At 40.4% G+C, this 19042-nt stretch overlaps 1 long non-coding RNA gene across 1 annotated transcript in view; it reads right to left on the bottom strand.

Annotated features, from left to right (window-relative positions):
- Positions 1-11822, bottom strand: part of LOC147654719 (uncharacterized) — a 35854-nt gene extending 24032 nt beyond the window's left edge. The window contains exons 1-2 of the long non-coding RNA XR_015282523.1: positions 7817-11822; positions 6625-6717 (exon numbers count right to left, since the gene is read on the bottom strand). This is a non-coding gene — a long non-coding RNA (uncharacterized LOC147654719). The remainder of the gene's footprint in view (positions 1-6624; positions 6718-7816) is intronic.
- Positions 11823-19042: the final 7220 nt, after the last annotated feature.

The following is a 19042-nucleotide window of genomic DNA, read 5'->3' as shown; positions in this document are numbered from 1 at the left end:
AATGTGAGCAGGCTTTGTGTTTCCAGACACAGAGAAATCACCAGCATGTTTCCTTACATAGATAACATGAAGATTAATATTAGGACAAAATAAATAGTCCAGAACAAGTAGTATTCCAGCTCCCTGCAACAACTGAAAGTGGGGATTAGAACAACCACTCAAGATGTTCTGGCCATTAAGAGAGGTTGTCCCTGATCTTAGGCACACTTAGCAAGCTCTTTTCCATGCACAAACCTACCCATTCTGCTGGTCCTCAATACTCTTTTTAACCATTTATTATCTGAATTCAAGATCCAGAAGAAGCCCTCTGGAAATTGCCATTTTAAGGGCTAACAGTTGCAACAAACCCCTGCTTCAAATATGCCCAGTATGAAATTCTCAGTAGAATTCTCCTATCAAATAAATCCTCCCTCAGACAGGTATTTCTGAATAAGTTGTTCATCCTGTGTTAGTAGCAAACATCTGGCTAAATCCATTCCAAATCTGAAAAGAAGGCTCAAGCAGGAAAAGTGAGGGAAGCCCTGCTGTGATCCAGTGCAACACGTAAGGCATTGCCGCTTGACTGAACAAGTCCCACCGGCCCACTAAGGCTTCCTTGCAGCACAGACAGCTGGAAAACCCCACGAGTTATGTCATATTACGCTCAACCTTCTGCCAGACCTCAAAAAATTCCGTGCCTTTTGTGACAAGGGGTGCTAGCACAACTGGGGAAAGCGTAGAACTACCCAGAGAGCAGTGGGTAACATCAGGTCAGAAGTATTCTTTGTCTTGGTACCCTGACCCAAAAATAATTAAGCACTCAGTTTCTGGCAGAAATAAGTCTCTAGAGCCTCGAGGGTTCAGTCTCTGTCTAGGTCAGCTGCTGCCAGGGCAGCCCTGGACTGTTCTGGGAGGCAGAGACAGCGACACACGGTGATGACAGCAGGAGGGAGTGAGGGCTTTAGTCTGGGAGACAGCCCTGGTAAGCCTGACATTAACATTCACATCAAGTGGCAGTGGGCAAGGCAGTCCTCATCTGAGATAATAGGCTTTTTCCAGTGATTGCACCTTGTCACTTAGGAACATGTCAATCCCAGAGTTTGCTACTACAGGCCGTCATGTCACATATTCCCTTCCCTGGGCTCTGTTTTGTAAGAAATAGTTAATGTCCACTTCTCCTACCAGCAGGCTTCTCCAGAATCTCACCATGATGGTGAGAAAATTGCTTCTGTCTTCCACTTTCAATTTATTCATGATTATTTTACAGCCATTTCCTCCTGAGCCAGTATTGTCCTTTAGCTTAACCAGCTCTTTTCTCTTCCTGATGTTTATCCTCCTAATGTATTTACATAGGACAGACACATCTCCTGTTAGCCTTTGCTGAACAGGGCAAGCTTTGGCAGTTCCACTCATGGGATTAACCAAATCACTTCTCCCATCCAGCACACAGCTTTCTCAAAGACTTGTCTATTTGCTGTTCTGTATCTCCTGTTCTTCAGGAAGGTAGTGCCATCCTTGTCCTGATAGAGTTTTTGCAGTCCAGATACTAGATGACCTTCATCTGATTCGATCTTCTTTTAGTTCTCCCAAAATACAGGTATTCTGCTGTAAGGATGAATTAGATTGGGAAATCAGTGCATGGTACAGAACCCTACAGCCCAGAAGCTCATGACCATATGTGCACTCCCCCAGGGAAAGCAGAAACAGAGAATCTTTGGATATTAATTTAGTTGCCTTGAAGTTTCCTTGTTCCTACTGATACTCTTCAGCTTTACGTGTAGCCTGTAGTATCTGAATATCTCACCAGTGTAACAAAAAGAATAAATAATCATTGGTCTTTTATCTGGTGAAGAAAAGTAGTGACATTTTGAATGCATTTTCACCCTTCTTCATGCATATTTCCATTTGTTTTTGCCACACATACATTGAGGCTTCAAATTCAGCCTCCTGCTTTCTAACCTAAAAACACCTGTTTACTGGGATTCTGTCTGAACTGAGCCAGCAGAGTTCAACAAATGCAGTAATTTTCAGCTGAGTGAAAACCCACATCATGCCATGGTTGTAAATTATTATTGTCTCTGGAGTTTTGATGATCAGATCACCCATTAGAAAATCCAGAGTTGCTAGGACTGACACATGACTTGGAGAGAGAGTTACCACCCACCTGGGGTCAGAGTGAGCCAAGCTGCTTAAAGTTTGAACAGAACTTGATATATAACATAAAGCAGACAATTGGGAATACCAGTATGATAAAGTCACCCCAGGACAGTGGGGCAGAGGCCCCTTCCCCTTTGCAGTTCCCTGCTGATAGCAGTCACATGTGGGCACGGTCTCTGTGCTGGACCCAAAGCAGTCCAGAAGGGACTCTGTGAATCTGCTTCTCCCACTCCCAATCACAGAACATGAGACTTAGGAGGATTTCACCACCAAACTGACTTATTCTGTCTGATTTAGCAAAACAATGAGGACATACTGGGAGAGACTATTCCTGCTCTGTCTATCTAGACTTCTTTCCATGTCTGCCTTGGATAGTTTGGTTGCTGGATAGGAAAGCAGCTGTGCCTTGCCTGCATTGTTTGGCATTCACCTTTGCCACAGTGTTGTTGCCACTGTTTGTCCAAAGGAAAGGTAAAGCAATGTTAACATCCTTTCTGGAAGAATAAAAATAGGGAATGAAATGCCTGAGTTTGTTGAGAGATGCCTCAGGAAGCATTTGCCTATTACTCATGATGCTCCACCAGAATTCCTTTATAAACTCCACGGCCAAAGCATTTCAGCATCAGAAGTAGGACCCAGAGAAGTGCCAAGCTGAGGCACATCATCCTTCTCTCCTGCTCACTGTGGTTACAGGAACCTCAGCCCTTTCATTAGCTTTTTAATTGTCCCGCAAAGGTCTTGAGTCAATATTTTTATTTCTTGATTTTACCTGCCAGTGGTGAACAATCTGCTCCTCTTTTCAGAACCTCTGACTAAATTTAACAGGCAGGACAAGGAGGAGCACTCCCATGCCTGCTGGACTGGAAAACTGTAAGTATATTTAACAATTTTAGGTATGCATGGAGACCTTGAAAACAACCACTTTGTTCTGAATAGGACTACTGTCCTGGAAAGAAATTTAATGTTGTGAAGTAAAAAAAGTTTGTATTATATTGAAAATCTGTAAAGACAGGAATGCTGCAGCTCCATGGATAGACTAAAACACTACAATTAATTTACTGAGGTATTAAAATTAATTCCTGGGGGGTATCTTCTATTCTGTAGATTCTGTAGTGTGAAATAAAATTGGTTCTTAGCTACTGGCCAGTGACAGCTGGAGGTAAGTGAGGGGGCTTTATTTAATTCTGTCTTTCATTCTCTTTTATATAACCCACAAAAAGTTGATCTGAACTAGTGACTCATCTGAAAAAATCCTTATTCATTTCAGAAGTCACATCAACTCCCATGAGGATGAAGAATCTCCATTTAGGATGATCGTTTGTCAAAATGTCATAATACAAAAAATAGAGTGTAGCAGAGCCATATCATAATTATCATGTATTCCATGTGATGTCCAGGAAATATTCACCTGTTTGCATTTAGACTTTCTAACAGGATCTATGAAAAGGCAAGCTAATACTAAATTGACATCCTGTCTGGAACAATATATTTTAGGTAGTGTTAGTTTCATTTGATGCAAAACCAAAACAAACTGCAAAACTTTTTCTTAAACCTCATACTCCAAAAATTAAGGGGGGAACACACCTTAAGGATTTTTGGGGGACGCATTTGATACTGTTATTAGTGCAGATTGGAAAAGAAAAAAATGCTAGAATGTCCTAATTCAACACTCCTATCAAAGAATTTGTACTTTTTTTTTCTTTTTTTTTCTTTTTTTTCTTTTTTTTTTTTTTGTGGAAACTGAGTCTTTTAGAAGTACTGCAGAAAACAGCTGGATTTCTACTCAAAGGCAAACAGAAAAGGTGATTTACTGTATCTTTGTTTTGGAGGGTTTAGAGGAATTCAACAGGCAAGCTCTGTGATTCCATAAGGAGAAGCCAGTCTGACCAATTCTGAATTAAACCCAACAAAAATGGGGGCTGTACATCTTAGACAGCCATTATATGAGTGAGACAGGTTTCCTTTGAAGTACCTCCAATTTTAGCAATCCAAATTTTTTATTATTGTTTTTTCAAAAATCCCAGCTGCACAGTGATTTCAGGAAAAGGGGAACAGACATGATTTAAACAGGTAAATCTGAATAATCCCTCCCCTTTTTAAATCTTGTCCATGGTGTGTCGGCACCTCCTCGCTGTAGTGCTACACAGATGTATATTTTCTGGAACTGCTGGAAGATCCTTTGCATAATCCAAGCAAGACAGAAGGGATTCTGTTGACCCTCAGATATGCCAGTAGTGGACAAAATCTGGAGCTTGGATGTCCAGATATGCAAATGTGTTCTAAGAAACTGAACCTTGCACTGGCTTGGAGTACAAATACTGCATGAGGAGTGCTTGTCTGACTGCAGTTTTCCACTGAGCCAAAAGAAACACTATCAGAAAATTACAAAACTGATTAACATACTCCTATTTTTTTACATATAATAGGAAAGCTGCCTTACCCAGCCACATCTGTTTCTTTGATTTAACTCCATGCTCATTCCTGTTAGCAATGGATGAGTGGTTTGGCAAGTGCATTGCAGCCCACTTCACTGAAGAGAAGGGTTTCCTAGTGAAATAAACCCCTTTATGAGACTTTGATATGAACACATTTAGTAAATTACTTTAAAAGTCTCTCCTTCTCTTCAGTGGCTCTACTCCAGGATGCATCACAACCCTTACATCAAAGAACCTGTTTTTTCACAAATTCATTGAAGAGGAGACATCTCTCTCCAGTCACCCTAGGTGCACTCACAGCAGGACTGCGACTATTCATGCTTGCAGAGGAGTAGCAGATATATCCTGCTGATTTGTAATGTAATTCCATTGCAAGACGTAAGGCTGCAATATAAGCCAATTCATTAGTCTCCACACTGTGACACCTTACAAGTTGCAAGAGAATTAAAGGTTCTGGAGAGGCAGAGAGAAAATTAGACTTTCAAAACAAGAGACTATTAACTTGGAGGAGAAAACATAGCTAAAAGTAGAATAACTGTATGTGGGGTGCAGTTATGGGTTTTAAGGCAAGATTAAACATCCTAAGAGCAGTTTATAAACTTTGCATTTATCCAGTTCTCATGACCTGGGTATGTTAGTCCATCAGCTAATGGCTAAAGGTATGCAGCATCTTGCACAACATTTTGATGGTAATTGACTGTCACCAGAAAACATCTAACATGCAAATTGTGTCTGCATGTGAAATTTTACTAACACACACTTGTGTGTTGAGTGTGAGAGTGACTATTTGAACACAGGCTTCATTTTCAATAATACAGCATGAAGCACAGGGCAGCAGGAGGATTAAAACAAAAGTGACTGTAATAAGTCTCTCAGCAAATGCTCAGCCCAACCCTCTCTTCACAAGCCAGCAGCCAGGCCCCACTGCACTGTGCTCAGCCACCAGAACTGCACTGGACTGTGAGAAAATAAAGTATGCAAAGATAGGGCAGGCAACAGTCATAAATTCACACTGATACACATTAACAAGAGTACCACCTCGTCTGTGCACACTCCCTGCTGAACACCAGGGAGAATTCAATTTTGGAAGCAGAAACAAGGAATCCCACAAATATACCTATAAATATTATGTGGGTCAGGGAGCTAGTTTAAACACTCTTTATGGCTTGAGGTGTCACCCAGTCAGAAATCAAAAATAAATGGCAAATAGCAGGCCTCTAAGCTTGAGGAATTGAGGACTTGTGAAACATTGAAATCTTCAAAATGAGATTTAAGCAGAATTTGAACGGCATGCAGGCCTTCAGCAAGAGTTCTGCATAAGTTAAACTTCTTATGTTACTCAAAAGCTAACACTAATACTCAAAAGAAAACACCTGTGGAACAATCTGTGGCAAATGAAAACTTCATTAGAGATAGATAGATAGATAGATAGATAGATAGATAGATAGGCAGGCAGGCAGACTATCTATGGAGCTGACATCATCAAGACCTGAGCTTGAAACATCCTTTCCTGGGATTCATATCCACTTCTTAGTCATCCTTTCCTTTTATTCCCTGAATACATTCTTCTATCCTCTTCTTATCCACCAGAAGTCACTGCAGCCAAAATATAGGGCACTGGACCTTCAGCATTACACAGCCCCTTCAAATTTCCTTTTTACTTGAATCCATAGTGTTCTGTCTTCCCCTCTGTTCTGCCATGGAGTATCTAGCCCCGGTATCCCTCTGCTCTTTTGTCTTGAGCCCAGTGTTTTTTCAGTCCTTGCTTTAGAAAGTGCTTTCTCCCACTGGCAACTCATCCTCTTTGCCTGCCTTACAGTTCATTTAAAATACCCTTCCTTCATTCAAATGCTTCCTTTGCCTTCAAATTTCTCTTTAAACACAGGAATACTGCCTATCTCCAGCTCCTCACTGTTGATTATCTGAAGTATACTTACAGTATAAGATTTCTGACAGTAGATTTGCTTATCTGTGTAATTTATAGGAAGCATGTAGATGCACACAGTAGGACAAATAAATAATGTAGAAAAATAGGTCCAATGGAAAGTCCTACCTTTTTTCTGTGTTTCTAAACCAAAGGGTACTTCGAGTTTTCAGTATGCTGCTACTCTACTTTCTTTCTGGTTTAAATTATCCAAGTGCACTACTGAAAATGAAGAAAGTTGAGATAAGCCTTAAAAAAGGAAAAAATTTACTTTAATATATCATTTCATGAGGTCATTGCTGGAACTAGCATCCTGTTTCAAGCAACCCCATCTTCATAGTCTAACAACTTACTCCACAAATTCACTGATTTTTCAAGTTAATATTGGAATCTTATTTTTCCAAGTACCCACCCACTGATACTCTCCTCTTTGGCACTTTTCTCCTCCTAATATAAAAATATATTGACAGCCAGACCCTAGGTCTCTGTGGTTGTCAAGGGATTGGGGAAGCTCTCAGTGAGGATGTTCTGAAAAATTTAATTTTCATTAATGAATTGATGCTAGCAACTTCTAGGATGCTGTGCCATTCAAAATTCCATAGACTCTAGTTCTCTTGAACATAGCAGGAATCAAAAAGGCGAAGGTAATCACTATTTACAGTTACTGGTCTCCCTCCAATTTGCATGTTGCTCTGATTGTTTTCCTTGTCTCTCACACAGATTCCAGGTTTTCTGGTTGCTTCCAACTCTCTGTTTCTTGCCTGCCTCTGTTGTTTACATATGCAGACATTATTTTTCATTTCCTGACAAAGGAGATATTTAAATTAAATCTTAGGCATAAATTCTTTGTTGTGAGGATGGTGAGGCACTGGAACTGGTTGCCCAGACAAACTGTGGTGGTCCTATTTGTGGCAATGTTCAAGGCCAGGTTGGATGGGGCTTTGAACAACCTGGTCTAGTAAAAGGCATCCCTGCCCATGGCAGATGATTTTTAAGGCCCCTTCCAACCCAAACCATTTTATAATTCCATGATTCTGTGACTCTCCAACTGTGCTCCTTGTTGTCCTGTGCTTTTTTACCTTTGCCCAGAAACAAGGCTGTCACCTGAGTGAGCAGAGCAGCTCACCGGGCAGCAGTCTGTATTTCCAGAGCTGGCAATGACTCCATGTGTGATGCTGGCTGACACCCATGCTGTCTGTATGTATGTGACCACGGGTCGTTACACAGCAATGAACTGCAATATCTTCTTCAAAATCTGCCTTGTTTTATCTGGATCCCCCCTAGCTTTTCTGGCACTGATCCATGTCTGGTGCTTACTGACCATTTAGAGGATCCTGGCTGTAGGAATAAAAATAGTTTCTTTTGGAGGTTGTACACAGACACTGAAGTTGTAGGGTGTGTGCTGGGCCCCCTGCACAGCAGTATCAGGCCCAGCTGTAGGCCTTGGGCCTGGAGCAGAAGGACCATCAGCACTTTTCCTGCTGGAGCTGTTGTCTTTTTTTGAGTGATCAGCCCAACCCTGCATATCTATGTGCTGATAATGTACCTTCTGGCCCCACATGGCAATGTGCAATGTCTGATCAGCTTTCAAGGGATAGTGCTTCCAACATGTGCCTGTGCTATGATGCAGAGGCAATCCTTCAGTATTCCCTGCAGTCCTGTCCCAAAAATTCCTGCTGGGGGTGTCCCTAGGGCCACAATGCCCCCCCAACCCTGGGGATGCAGTGGGGCACACCAGAGGAGGCTGCTCATGGTGCTTACAGAGCTAGACCGAGCCCAGGATGCCCGAGTAGAAGCAGAAAGTGCCCCTGGGCACACACAGCCCTCCAGAATCTCCATGGGGCCTTTGAAGACACATGGGTGGCTGCAATAAAGGCAAGATAAAACACATTTGCTGAGCCACCATGCTGTTACTGAGTTTGCTGGGCAGAATAATTTAGAGGCAAATTAGCCAAAATCCCATTCAGAAGGAATAATGTGATCTTCCAAACCCTGAAATTTGGGTGTTTTCATCCCTTGTATTAGGAAGGCTTTGTTGCACTCACAGAGAGGAAAAGGCTTTGTTTGCGCTGGGCATCTTGCTCAAGTTGGCTTAGATGAAAAGTTGAGAGACCTCAACTTAATCACCTGTTTGCACCGTTGTTATTTCTCTTTTAATGTGATTGTGGCGTGCTGTTTATGTACTCCAGCTTTCAAATAAAGCATGTTTCGAGTATTAGCAAGATTTCTACCTGGATGTGGCAGGCCTGAATATCACAATGCTTGCCAACAGTCTCTGCAGAGGCACAGGGACACCACTGAAGCACTGGCCAGGACACACGCAGAGCTAGCTTTAACTAAAACAAAACAAAGCAAGCCTTGCCTTTCTATGAAAGAACACAGCTGTTACCTTGGTAGTTTATGATGGTCAGTCTATCTCAGAGAATGAGTTGCAGTGTCTGGGCCACATTTTCTGGTTTGTGCTGAAAAGCCAGGCTAACAGGGGATTAACAGGAAGATAGTTCCAGGATGGATTATCCCGGTGTGTGATGGTAAAGAAATTTCAGTGCTAGCAACATGTACTGACACCACATTTGGAAGTCTGCCTCTGGCAGTGTACTCCTAGGGTTAGCACAGTTGTATCCTTCCAGGCCTGAAAAAACTTGCATGGGATTTTATCCCAGACATCAAATGCTTTTTCTGACCTGCTTGTGTCCTTGCAGGCTCAGTAAAACTTCACAAACTGTCTTAGTTTCAGAGGCTGGTTTTCCCTCTTGAAAATCCATAACAGCTTCAAGGGACACTTCAACTCTGTTTCTGAAGATTTGGCTGGTTCATGGTATCCCCACCCCATGCCACTTCTCAGCAGCATTGACCTGATAGTGTCTGACAGACGAGCAGACAGATAACAAGAATGAACATAGATAAAATTAATTTTTTGAGACATTTAAGACATGTGTGGTATTTAATTTCTTCTTACCATGGAACATGACAAAATAAATTTAGAAGCAGAAAATATTACCTTGTGACATTATAGGGTGAATGTCTTCGTGTTTAATCAAAGCCCTTCCAGACAGATATATGAGTAGAAGTGAATATCCATTTTAGTTGCACACTTAATTCTCTTTATTCAGTATACCAGTAAATTGGATGCCTTTCCTTAGATTCTTCTAACACTTTTGTCAAACCAACATTTTTTGTAGATTTCTATCCTCTCTTAAAGAACATGGCACTTGCTTTTGGCACATTAATGATGCTTAATTTTTTTATTTTTTTTTCTCCTCAGAGATACAAAACCTGTTCTTGCTTCTGCAATGATCAGGATAAAGTAAAAGACAAGAACTTAGCACTTGTATTCCTTTGTCAGTAAAATATTGCACTACAAAAAGGAGACAAATTATAGAAAAAAACCAGCATTATGACCACAGAATTCTGGTTTTATTCCTACATCAAGAGACCTATATATAGAAACTGAAATTCCTCTTTCTTGATTCAAAAGGGTCTTTTGTATGTTTGGTGATCAAATACTGTAAAGGAAGTTACATGTTTTTCAGCTGGTTATAAGCAAGCCACAGAATGAATGAGATGCACTAGAAAGAGGAACTGACTGATGAGTAACCTGTTTTCACTGTAACTGTGCTGTGTGGAGTGAATAAAGCAATGTTTCTCCATCTCTCCCTCTGTGAATGAATGAAAATGTTTCTTAATATTTGTGCACTGGATTCATTAGAGACATGTTCACTTGTCTCCTACCAGGCAATATTCTTTCAGAGGCAGTCCAATTTTGGCTGCTATGATGCCTGAAGTCTGGAGAAACTATATTTCTTTCTCCACTCTTTAGTGGAAGAACTTTATTTTTTGCTCCCTGAGTAGAAGCACAGAAAGTATTAACCATTACTGAATTCCATTGCAGGTTATTATGCCCTATTCATCTGCTGGACTTGACTGGGAAATTTAAATTACAAGATCTCTAAATATTCAAAGAAAAGTTAACCAAGCTCTAAGAGACATGAATAGGATGATAAATAGCACTCTTTTTCAACAGTGACACAGTTCTTGGAAGAGTTGAGCACCTTTGCTGTACTAATTCCTCTTACAGTAGCCTATATAGGTAGATGGAAATATTATATGGACATTTGTCAATAGACAGTGACACCCAGCCAATTAGGGGTACTGTGTCAAGATTCAGATCTATATGCTTGATACAAAAATCACCACTCAGAGGTAAGTAAAACACTGTGCTCTTTTCCTTCAGTGTCAAACATAACATGGTGGGGCAGGAAGATAGAATAGCTTGATAATATTTTTCAGCATGTTTCAAAGGAATTATAAAGTCACAGGTTTTACTCACTGACTCTAGTGGTAGATCTCTCATCCTTTCATTTTCAACATCCTCTGCTGTATTTATGCAAACTGTACTGGCTGACAGTTCTCTCTCTCTCCGGCCTCGATACACCATGATGGGGAGAAAACAGTATCACAGGAGTATTTTAGCCTGGACTCACAGAGTTTATTTAATTGCATTTTGAACTAAACAAGAACATTTTCAAGAGTATTTCAACAGTCTGGCAGAGAACGTTACCAGTGCCAAGAAGTTTCAGGCAAGGCTGCTGTCTGCAGCACACATTTCCTGCACTTTCAGGCCCAAAAACTCTGCCCTGGCATTTCATTGGGTGAGTAAAATGAAAATGTGCACAGAAATTCCAGCAGGTAGTTTGAATGCTGGGGAGGAAACAGTCCTGTCCCTTAGGAGAGATATAAACATATCCCAGGATCTTTCTGTGTTAATCTTTCTTGAAATAAACTGTTCAAAGGGCACAAAGTGAGCTCTGTGGGGACTACAGCTTACTGGGAGATGGTTGCACTAAAAGTGGCTGGTGTCCATTCTGCACAGTGAATTTCAAATTCTGCCTAAGATAGACCTCCACAAAAACTGCAAGCCAGTCTGAACTCACTGCCTGTCACAGAGTAACTGTGTCCTGGCTAAGAAGTTTCACTTATCATCACAGCGTAGGTTTCCAAAAGTCATGCAAAAACATTTCTACAGATCAAAGAGGGGTAAGTTTTGAAGAAGCTGTGCATAGAAAAGGTCCAGCCATTTACCATACTGGGAGACATTTAAAGAGGTTGGCCATGATTACTGCTGTGCTTGCTCCCCCAAAAGTTCCTACACCTGCATTTATTATTTGCTAATAATTGCAGAATTCCCTAGGTCTTATGCCAGTGTAAGCATGGGGATATGCAGGACCTCTCTGCAGCACGCAATGCTTTCTCTTAGAACTCTAGCATGGCACAGGCAGGATTCTAATAATATCAGAAGAAAAGAAGAAGAAAAAAAAAAAAAGAAAAGAAAAGTTTAGAAACCCAGAGGAAAACAAAGGAAAATACCAGACAGGACAAAGAAAGCTCCAGTGGCAGAGCAGCTTCATCAAGATCCTGGGCTTCAGACTAGACCTAACACAACTGCAACAAGGAAACCAAGATACCACAGAAATAGGAAAGGATCTGCCTGCCCAGAAACAAGGAGTGGAGAAACAAGTTCCTGGGAAGCTGGGGAACCACCAAGGAAAATATCCTGAAGCAGAGACTTGCTTGGATCCTGATGATAAATCAGCTTTGCCAAAATGGATGAGCCATTTGAACCCATTCCCTGATTTTTAAGAAATTGTCCCTGAACTGATGAGCGTGTGTGAAAACCCAGATATGCAGAACACACACATATGAGAATGGGATGGCAGGTGACATCAGGCTTGAATTCAGATAAGAAAAATATACATGAAAGAGCAGAAAAAACCCCCGAAACAACCTCATGTAGCATAGGAAAATCTGGTGTTCCTTTTCTGCCCTCCTCCAGATGGGATTTTCAGCTCCGAATGGCAAACACCATGTTTTGTTACAGATATCTGCCTCTCTGGGGATCACCATCTTACAGGAAGGTTGAAACCAGTTTGTAGGACTGGAGTTTGGTGTGGCAGCAGCTGCCCTTGTGCTCAGCTGCTGCTCTGGCTCCACCATACAGACCATGGCAGTCATTTCCTGGGCATTCATGGGAGCTGCAGAAAATCAAGGTTGCTGGTGCTGTATTGTACAGGAAAGAAAGACCTCCAAAGCATGAAAATGATCTTGAGACTCTTCAAAATATTTGCTTCCAGACATAATTGCTTACATTTTAGTTTCTCTACTAGGAAGTGTGAGTTGCAAAGCCTGCACTCTCCAGGGACATCTTTACCCAAAAAGGAATTTGCAAAATTAACATCAAAACAGGTACAAACCATGTAATTTACCACGTTAGCCCCTGACATTTTCCAGTATCTGATGTATGCTATTTTTATTGTCACAAAAATACCTAAAATTGTATTTAAAGGTTCACATAGACACATAGCCTTTTAAAATCTTATTTCAGTCATTTCAAGCACACTATTAAAATATTTTTCAATACAAGACCATCTTATATTTTACTCTTTTGGTCTAATATTATTGCCATATATGATACACATTATAGGGAATTTTTTATTTCATCTTCGTAGCATGCATAGTTTTCTTCTGATGGAATTAAAAAAAAAATAATCCAGTTCTGATTTTGCATCTTATTTTGTATGGTTTGATGTGTCTAATTATTAAATTATTAATTATTAAATTATTACATTCATGAGTTGTAATGACAACACTGCATGCTTTCTAACTAGGAAGAAAGTAGAAGACAAAATGCTGAGGTTGCAGCCTGTATGCATCCAAATCTCTCCACTCCCAGGGAAGTAAAATGTACCCATGTGCAAATACAGTCACTTCTTTGTCATAATTTTAATTTCCAAAAGTCAGTGGGGTAATGACATCAGAGTACATACAATGTAATATTCCAAATGTTGCAGTACAATTAAATAAGCAGAGTGCTTTTTTGTGATATACTGAATGTGTTCAGCATCTCAAACAATTCATCTAAAGCTTGACTTTTTTGACTACCAAAAATATGGGTTGGCAAGGATATACAAGGGGAGGAGAAGGTTTGAGGATGTCTGAGCATGCCCTCCATGCCTCCACAGATACTGCACCACAGCCAGTTCCAAGTCTGCCAGGACAAGGATGGCTGACAGATGCTTTAGGTTTTCTGCAAAATCTGGATGCACAAGAAAAAGCTTTGGCTGTTTATTAAACAGATTTTTTTTATTTTATTTTTTTTAATGATGAATCTCTCAATTGGTTTGCATTTCAATTCTTAGAGATCACAGATTCCTACAGGAAATCTACCATAAAAAGGAGAACCTGAAGCAGGCTAGTTTGCTCACTGTTAAAGGTTACAGAAATGTGGGTTGAAACTCATATGACTAAAGAAAAGAAACTCATGAGTTGGGGTTTGTTGTTTTATAAATTTTATTCTAAATTTTGTGTCATTATAATTTAAAGCATATGGGGAGTTTTGAAAAGATATGTCTATCTAATCCTAAAATAATTAATATCCTGTAAAAATTATGTGTCCTTACGGATCTTGACCTATAAAGCTGTGCTTTCATTATCTAAGTCACTGTGAAGTCTGGCTGTCAAGCAAGTGAAGAGAGGGCATGAACAAAGATCATAACGAAATCTTGAAGATCTGCAAAGTAGGGTAAATTAGTGAATTCTTCACTTCACTTTGCACAGCAAAGAAATCTGGATTATTTTGCACATACTGCATTAAAAATACATTTTTCAGTTACCCCAGAACACTGTGCAAGTAGATAGCTAGACTTTCAAAAAAAAAACATGTATAAATCAAAACCTCAAACTTAGTCTCGATGGACTCCACTGTGGTGGCCTACTGCAAAAATTTACATTGGCAATGCCACAGAAGACAGACATGCTGGAATAATTTATTTCTGAGTCAAATTTTTTCTCTGTGGATTTTGTAATTTGATTAACATTTTTTTCGTTATCTTTTTACAGACTCTTTGAAGGTGGTGTAAATTACATCCAGCTCTGATTAATGGTGAGATTCAAGCTAGAAAATAAAATCTTCACTCTAGCTGGAATGTAAATGCAGCCTTTCAAACAGGCACAGAGTTTTTAATAGAAACAGAATTAATTAGTTCAACCTGGATTCTTATATATGCACACAAAAAAATCAGATACCTAAATAATCTCATTTTGTCTCTTCTACAGTTTTTGATAAAACACAAAGGTTAAATCATTTTATTGTAGTGCCAAAATAATGCTAATTTCTAAGTTACTTATAAAGTAGAGTCTAGCACTGTGCCAGTACTGTGCAATCCAAGGGACTGGCAGCCAGGTAAAGGCAGTTTTCAGATCTGTAAATGGAAATCAGATGCCCAGCCATCGCTGGCTGCATGTTCAACAGCTCCTTGCACCTTTATTATTGTAAAGAAAAGCTCATTCACTCCCTTCTTTGAGGCAGACAACCCCCCTTGGAGCCACAGCAGTTACAGCAGAGCTTGCAAGCCTGAAAATTCAATTATTAATATGATTCTTTGGGGTGGAGCAGTGAGAGAAGTGAGTGTTGCACATGGAAGTCGAGTCACAATCTACAGTGCTATTACACTGAGGAGTAGAGATGTTCTTTGGCCACCCTAAAGATGCCCCCAACGCTGGGTGTGCATGCATTTGCACTCAGCAGGAGCAGGGTATGAGGCACAGGATGGATGGTTCCCTTGTCTCACACCTCCCTGCCTTCATGCCCTGCAAAAGCCCTTCCCTCCAGGGCACACAGGAGGGTAGTGTGGAGCCAGGCACACCTGAAGGGAAAGTGGGTGGCGGACCAGGGATGCTGCACCCTCCCATCCGTGGAGCTGATGTCGCAGGAATGTTTCCCAGGACATGAGAATCTTGTTACACACCGAAGCTCAAGTTTCTTTTGTTGTATAGAAAACAGAAATTAAATTTAGTGTTGAGTGTCAAAAAAAATGTTGCTGTAATAGGCCGGATTAATTTCTGGCACAAACACACAAAATTGTCACTGATTTTGATGATTTATGACAGCAATTTATCCTCAATGTAATTCCACTGATTTTGCTGCAGTTACATCAGACCTTGATTTAGCCTGATATTTCTATCAAAGGGAGGAACAGAATTAAAAGAGCAGATGCCTTGGTTTAGGCACTTGTTTTCTACCTTCCTGCTTTACACAAACTGCATTTCTTTAAGCTACGTATGCTCCAGCCCTCTGTTTTCTGATATTGCAATAGCCTCAGGGTGTTTTTTTCCTTTACCTACTTGCCTTTGGGTTTATTGATAATTTGTCACCCGTGATGTCTTTGCTGTCTTACAAGATTACAGATGACTGCTGTCTTGCACTGCTTCTCTTCTCCCTGCATCTCTTGCATACCGAGCAGGTTGTGTTCTGGCCAGCGAACACCACCAAAGAATTTATGTTAAGTGTTCTTTTAGGCATTCCTCAGTTTAGCACCTTTCTTCTTTTAATGACTTCACAGGTAATGTCCTGAAAAAGTTCAGGGCAAAGATCATGTAAATAATAAATTGCAAAATACCTGTTGTTCATACATGCAATTATCATTGATGGCAAAATCTCTCTTCTTCTTTTGAAAAAATTTCATGTTCCAAAAGTCATGTTCCAAATCAAAGAGCTTGATGTGTTTTATCATGTCTTCTTAATTCTTGTTCTGGTTATCCACTGGCACAAATGTTTGATGAACACTGATATTCTATTTCACAGCAATGGCACTACTAGAGGCATCCCTGGGAAGCTCTCATTTTTGCCATGTTGGGGATAGAGTCATTGAAGAAGTACCCAAAAATGTTGTCATGCTGTGTATCTGGGCTGATGCAGAAAGACAAACAAGAGAAGGCCCCTGAGAGCACTTTAAAGATGCTCTGGAACTCTCCCTCCAAGCTTGTCAGAGCAATGCCAGAACCTCTTAGGACATGACTACATACCGAGGCTTCTCCAGAGAAATCTGCAGTAAGGTTTCTGCAGACTATACAGAAAAGCACAGAGACCCACGTGAGAATGTAAGAGAAACAAGCAAGCTCCGAGGCACTCAGAAGCCATCAGAAATGTGTGAATTCCACCTGCAGCCACCTGCTCCTGGGACTTGTCTGTCCCCAAACACTTGGGTGTGTGGGCGCTGAGGGCAGTATGCTACAGCACACGCAAGAAATTAGAGCGAGACACAAAACTGCAGGCAGTGCTGAGGGGCAGATGTGCATGCACATGTACCTGTGCTCAGCTGTTTGTTTTCTCTGTGCATTCATACTTAATTTCTGCCACAAAGACCCTATTGCAGTAATTACCTGGGGTGTGACAACATTTTGATGTCTACATACGCAAACAATCCCATTCAGTAAACCAAATGAATCATCTGCAATCTTCCTCAAAGCCACATGATGAGACCTTGAGCAAAGCATGGTGAGGATTTGTATCACCTTCTCTGACAGAAGACCATCAAAGGGGTGCACCATCTGTTCCTCTGGATCTGCTTGCTCAGTGGAGGATTTTCAGACCTTTCTAATTATACTTGCATTTAGCAACCTTCTGCTGAGCTACTGTTCAAACAACATCCACAACAAATAAATAAACAAACTCGGGGCTGCCAGTTCAGGCAGCCAGTGGGCTCATTCTGAGAACATCTGCCCTTTCCCTAGCACCAAGAGCACAGATCTTCTGCAGTAGTCTTTCAACACAGTCCTCCTGCATTAGGCTTGTATGTCCTTGGCCCCACAAAAAAACCTTAGAGACTTCCTTTGGATTTCTCTTTCTTTTTTTTATTTTTTTTCTTCTTTTTTTGGGCTTTGCATAGACCTGGAAAAATATCTGCAATATCTTTCATAAACATCATCATTTATTAATGTACTGCAAGTCTGAAACAGCCCAGTTGTTTGGGTGCCTGGTAACGTCTGAGGTTAGCTCATTTATAAAGAGGAGCAATACTGGAAAGTGTTTCTCTTCAGAGAACCATGCTGATGAAAAGTTGCTTAGAGCTCATCCAAAATTCTGTCTCACACCGGATCTTTAATATAGTTTCTTTTGGATGAACTTACACCATGTGTGGTTTTTTTTTTTTCTTCCCTGAATAATCACCAGTATATTTATATGCATTATTTTAATGCAGAGATTTTATTTTGATGTTATGTGAGAGAGGTGGAAATCACACCTGGGAAGTTTGGCTGGCATTTCAGTAGAAATAGTACAATAGCGTGACAGCCTAACCAAGTGCTGGTGCTGGTATTTAACTTGCTTTTCTTTTCATCCAGTAATTTAAAACGTAATTTGAAATATGCATGAGACAGCAAGACAGTGACTCATTAAAAGGTGCATCATGTTCTATAGTGAAATGCTGTGGAAATGAGAAGTATGTTTACAGGTTGTGCAGATCAAATACAGCAGAGGCTGGAAGGGAAGGCCACACTAAAAAACCATCACCTTTGTCATTTCTCAGTGTGTGCATATGGTGAGGATTAGGATCGTCATGTAATATTCAGGAGAGTTGCATGGGAAATACATTTCCCATAGCAACAGCTGGTTTAGACGTTAGGGAAAGATTAAAGAGAACCTATTTCATCTATCTATTATTTTAAATGAATGGTTATCTGCCAAACCAGCAGGTCAAAACAGGCGCTTCTGTGAAGACAAACATCTCTGCAAAAATGATACTCTTTCTGTGGATTTGGTTTTCTTATCTGATAATGGGCAATCGTGTGCCATACTCCAGATCTTTGTAGAATTCCTAATTCAACATTTCAGTCCTTCATGGCTAGCCAAAAAGGCTCTTAGGTAAGTAAAAAGGAATGCAAAAATGGTAATACGTTCAAGATGTTAAACTTTGATTTGTACCTAATTCTATTAATACGTGCCGTTCAAATTAAAATGTAACATCAGACTTTGTAGTTTTATTGTCTTTTAAAAATCCAGTAAAAGACAAGATTGTAATATGAAGATATTATAATCCAGTTATGCTCTTATCTCTAGCTCTGTTAAAAGAAAACTTAGAAGCAAGTAATAATTTTTGTAAACAAGCCATTATCAGAGATTATTATTTTTAAACAACCTTCAAATTTTGTCAGGCACTAAAAACCAAATAGGCAAGATTTGACTTAGATTCTTGTACAAAGAGATTAGGCTGAAATCCTCGAAGAGTTACATACTCAACTCCTGTCAAGGCCCCAGGTTTATTTCATCCACCCAAAGGGTCTTAAATTAGGAATCAGTCAACACAAACTCCCTCTAAAAATGGTTAAAGAAAAATGAGGGATGTCAGGCAACGACTCAGGTTCCCTAAAAGCCAAATAGCCTTCTGGAGGAGGCTGCCTCTTGCTTTTGGGGTCCTTGCAGGAGGCCATGCTCCCTCTGAAAGCTGATGAAGGCAAAATGCAATCACCTCTGGAAGTTCAAGGGGTTCATTAGTGGTTCAGTAGTTCAGTGCTTCTGCACAGGTGACAAGATGGACAGCTGTTGTATGGGATGTGCCAGGTGCCAGCAGTAAACAAGGGGAGGAACAGAGGGAAACTGAATAAATCCATTTATGGCAATGGACTGTGTACTCATGAATTTTTTACATAGGCATGTCCTGAAGGTATCTGCAAATTTATTAACTGATTTATTTTACTTACATTAATCATACCA

The sequence above is a fragment of the Cyanistes caeruleus genome, chromosome 2, assembly GCF_971803275.1.
Source record: "Cyanistes caeruleus chromosome 2, bCyaCae1.hap1.1, whole genome shotgun sequence".
In the NCBI taxonomy this organism is placed as follows: Eukaryota; Metazoa; Chordata; class Aves; order Passeriformes; family Paridae; genus Cyanistes; species Cyanistes caeruleus.
This window is presented reverse-complemented; position numbering and strand designations above follow the sequence as displayed.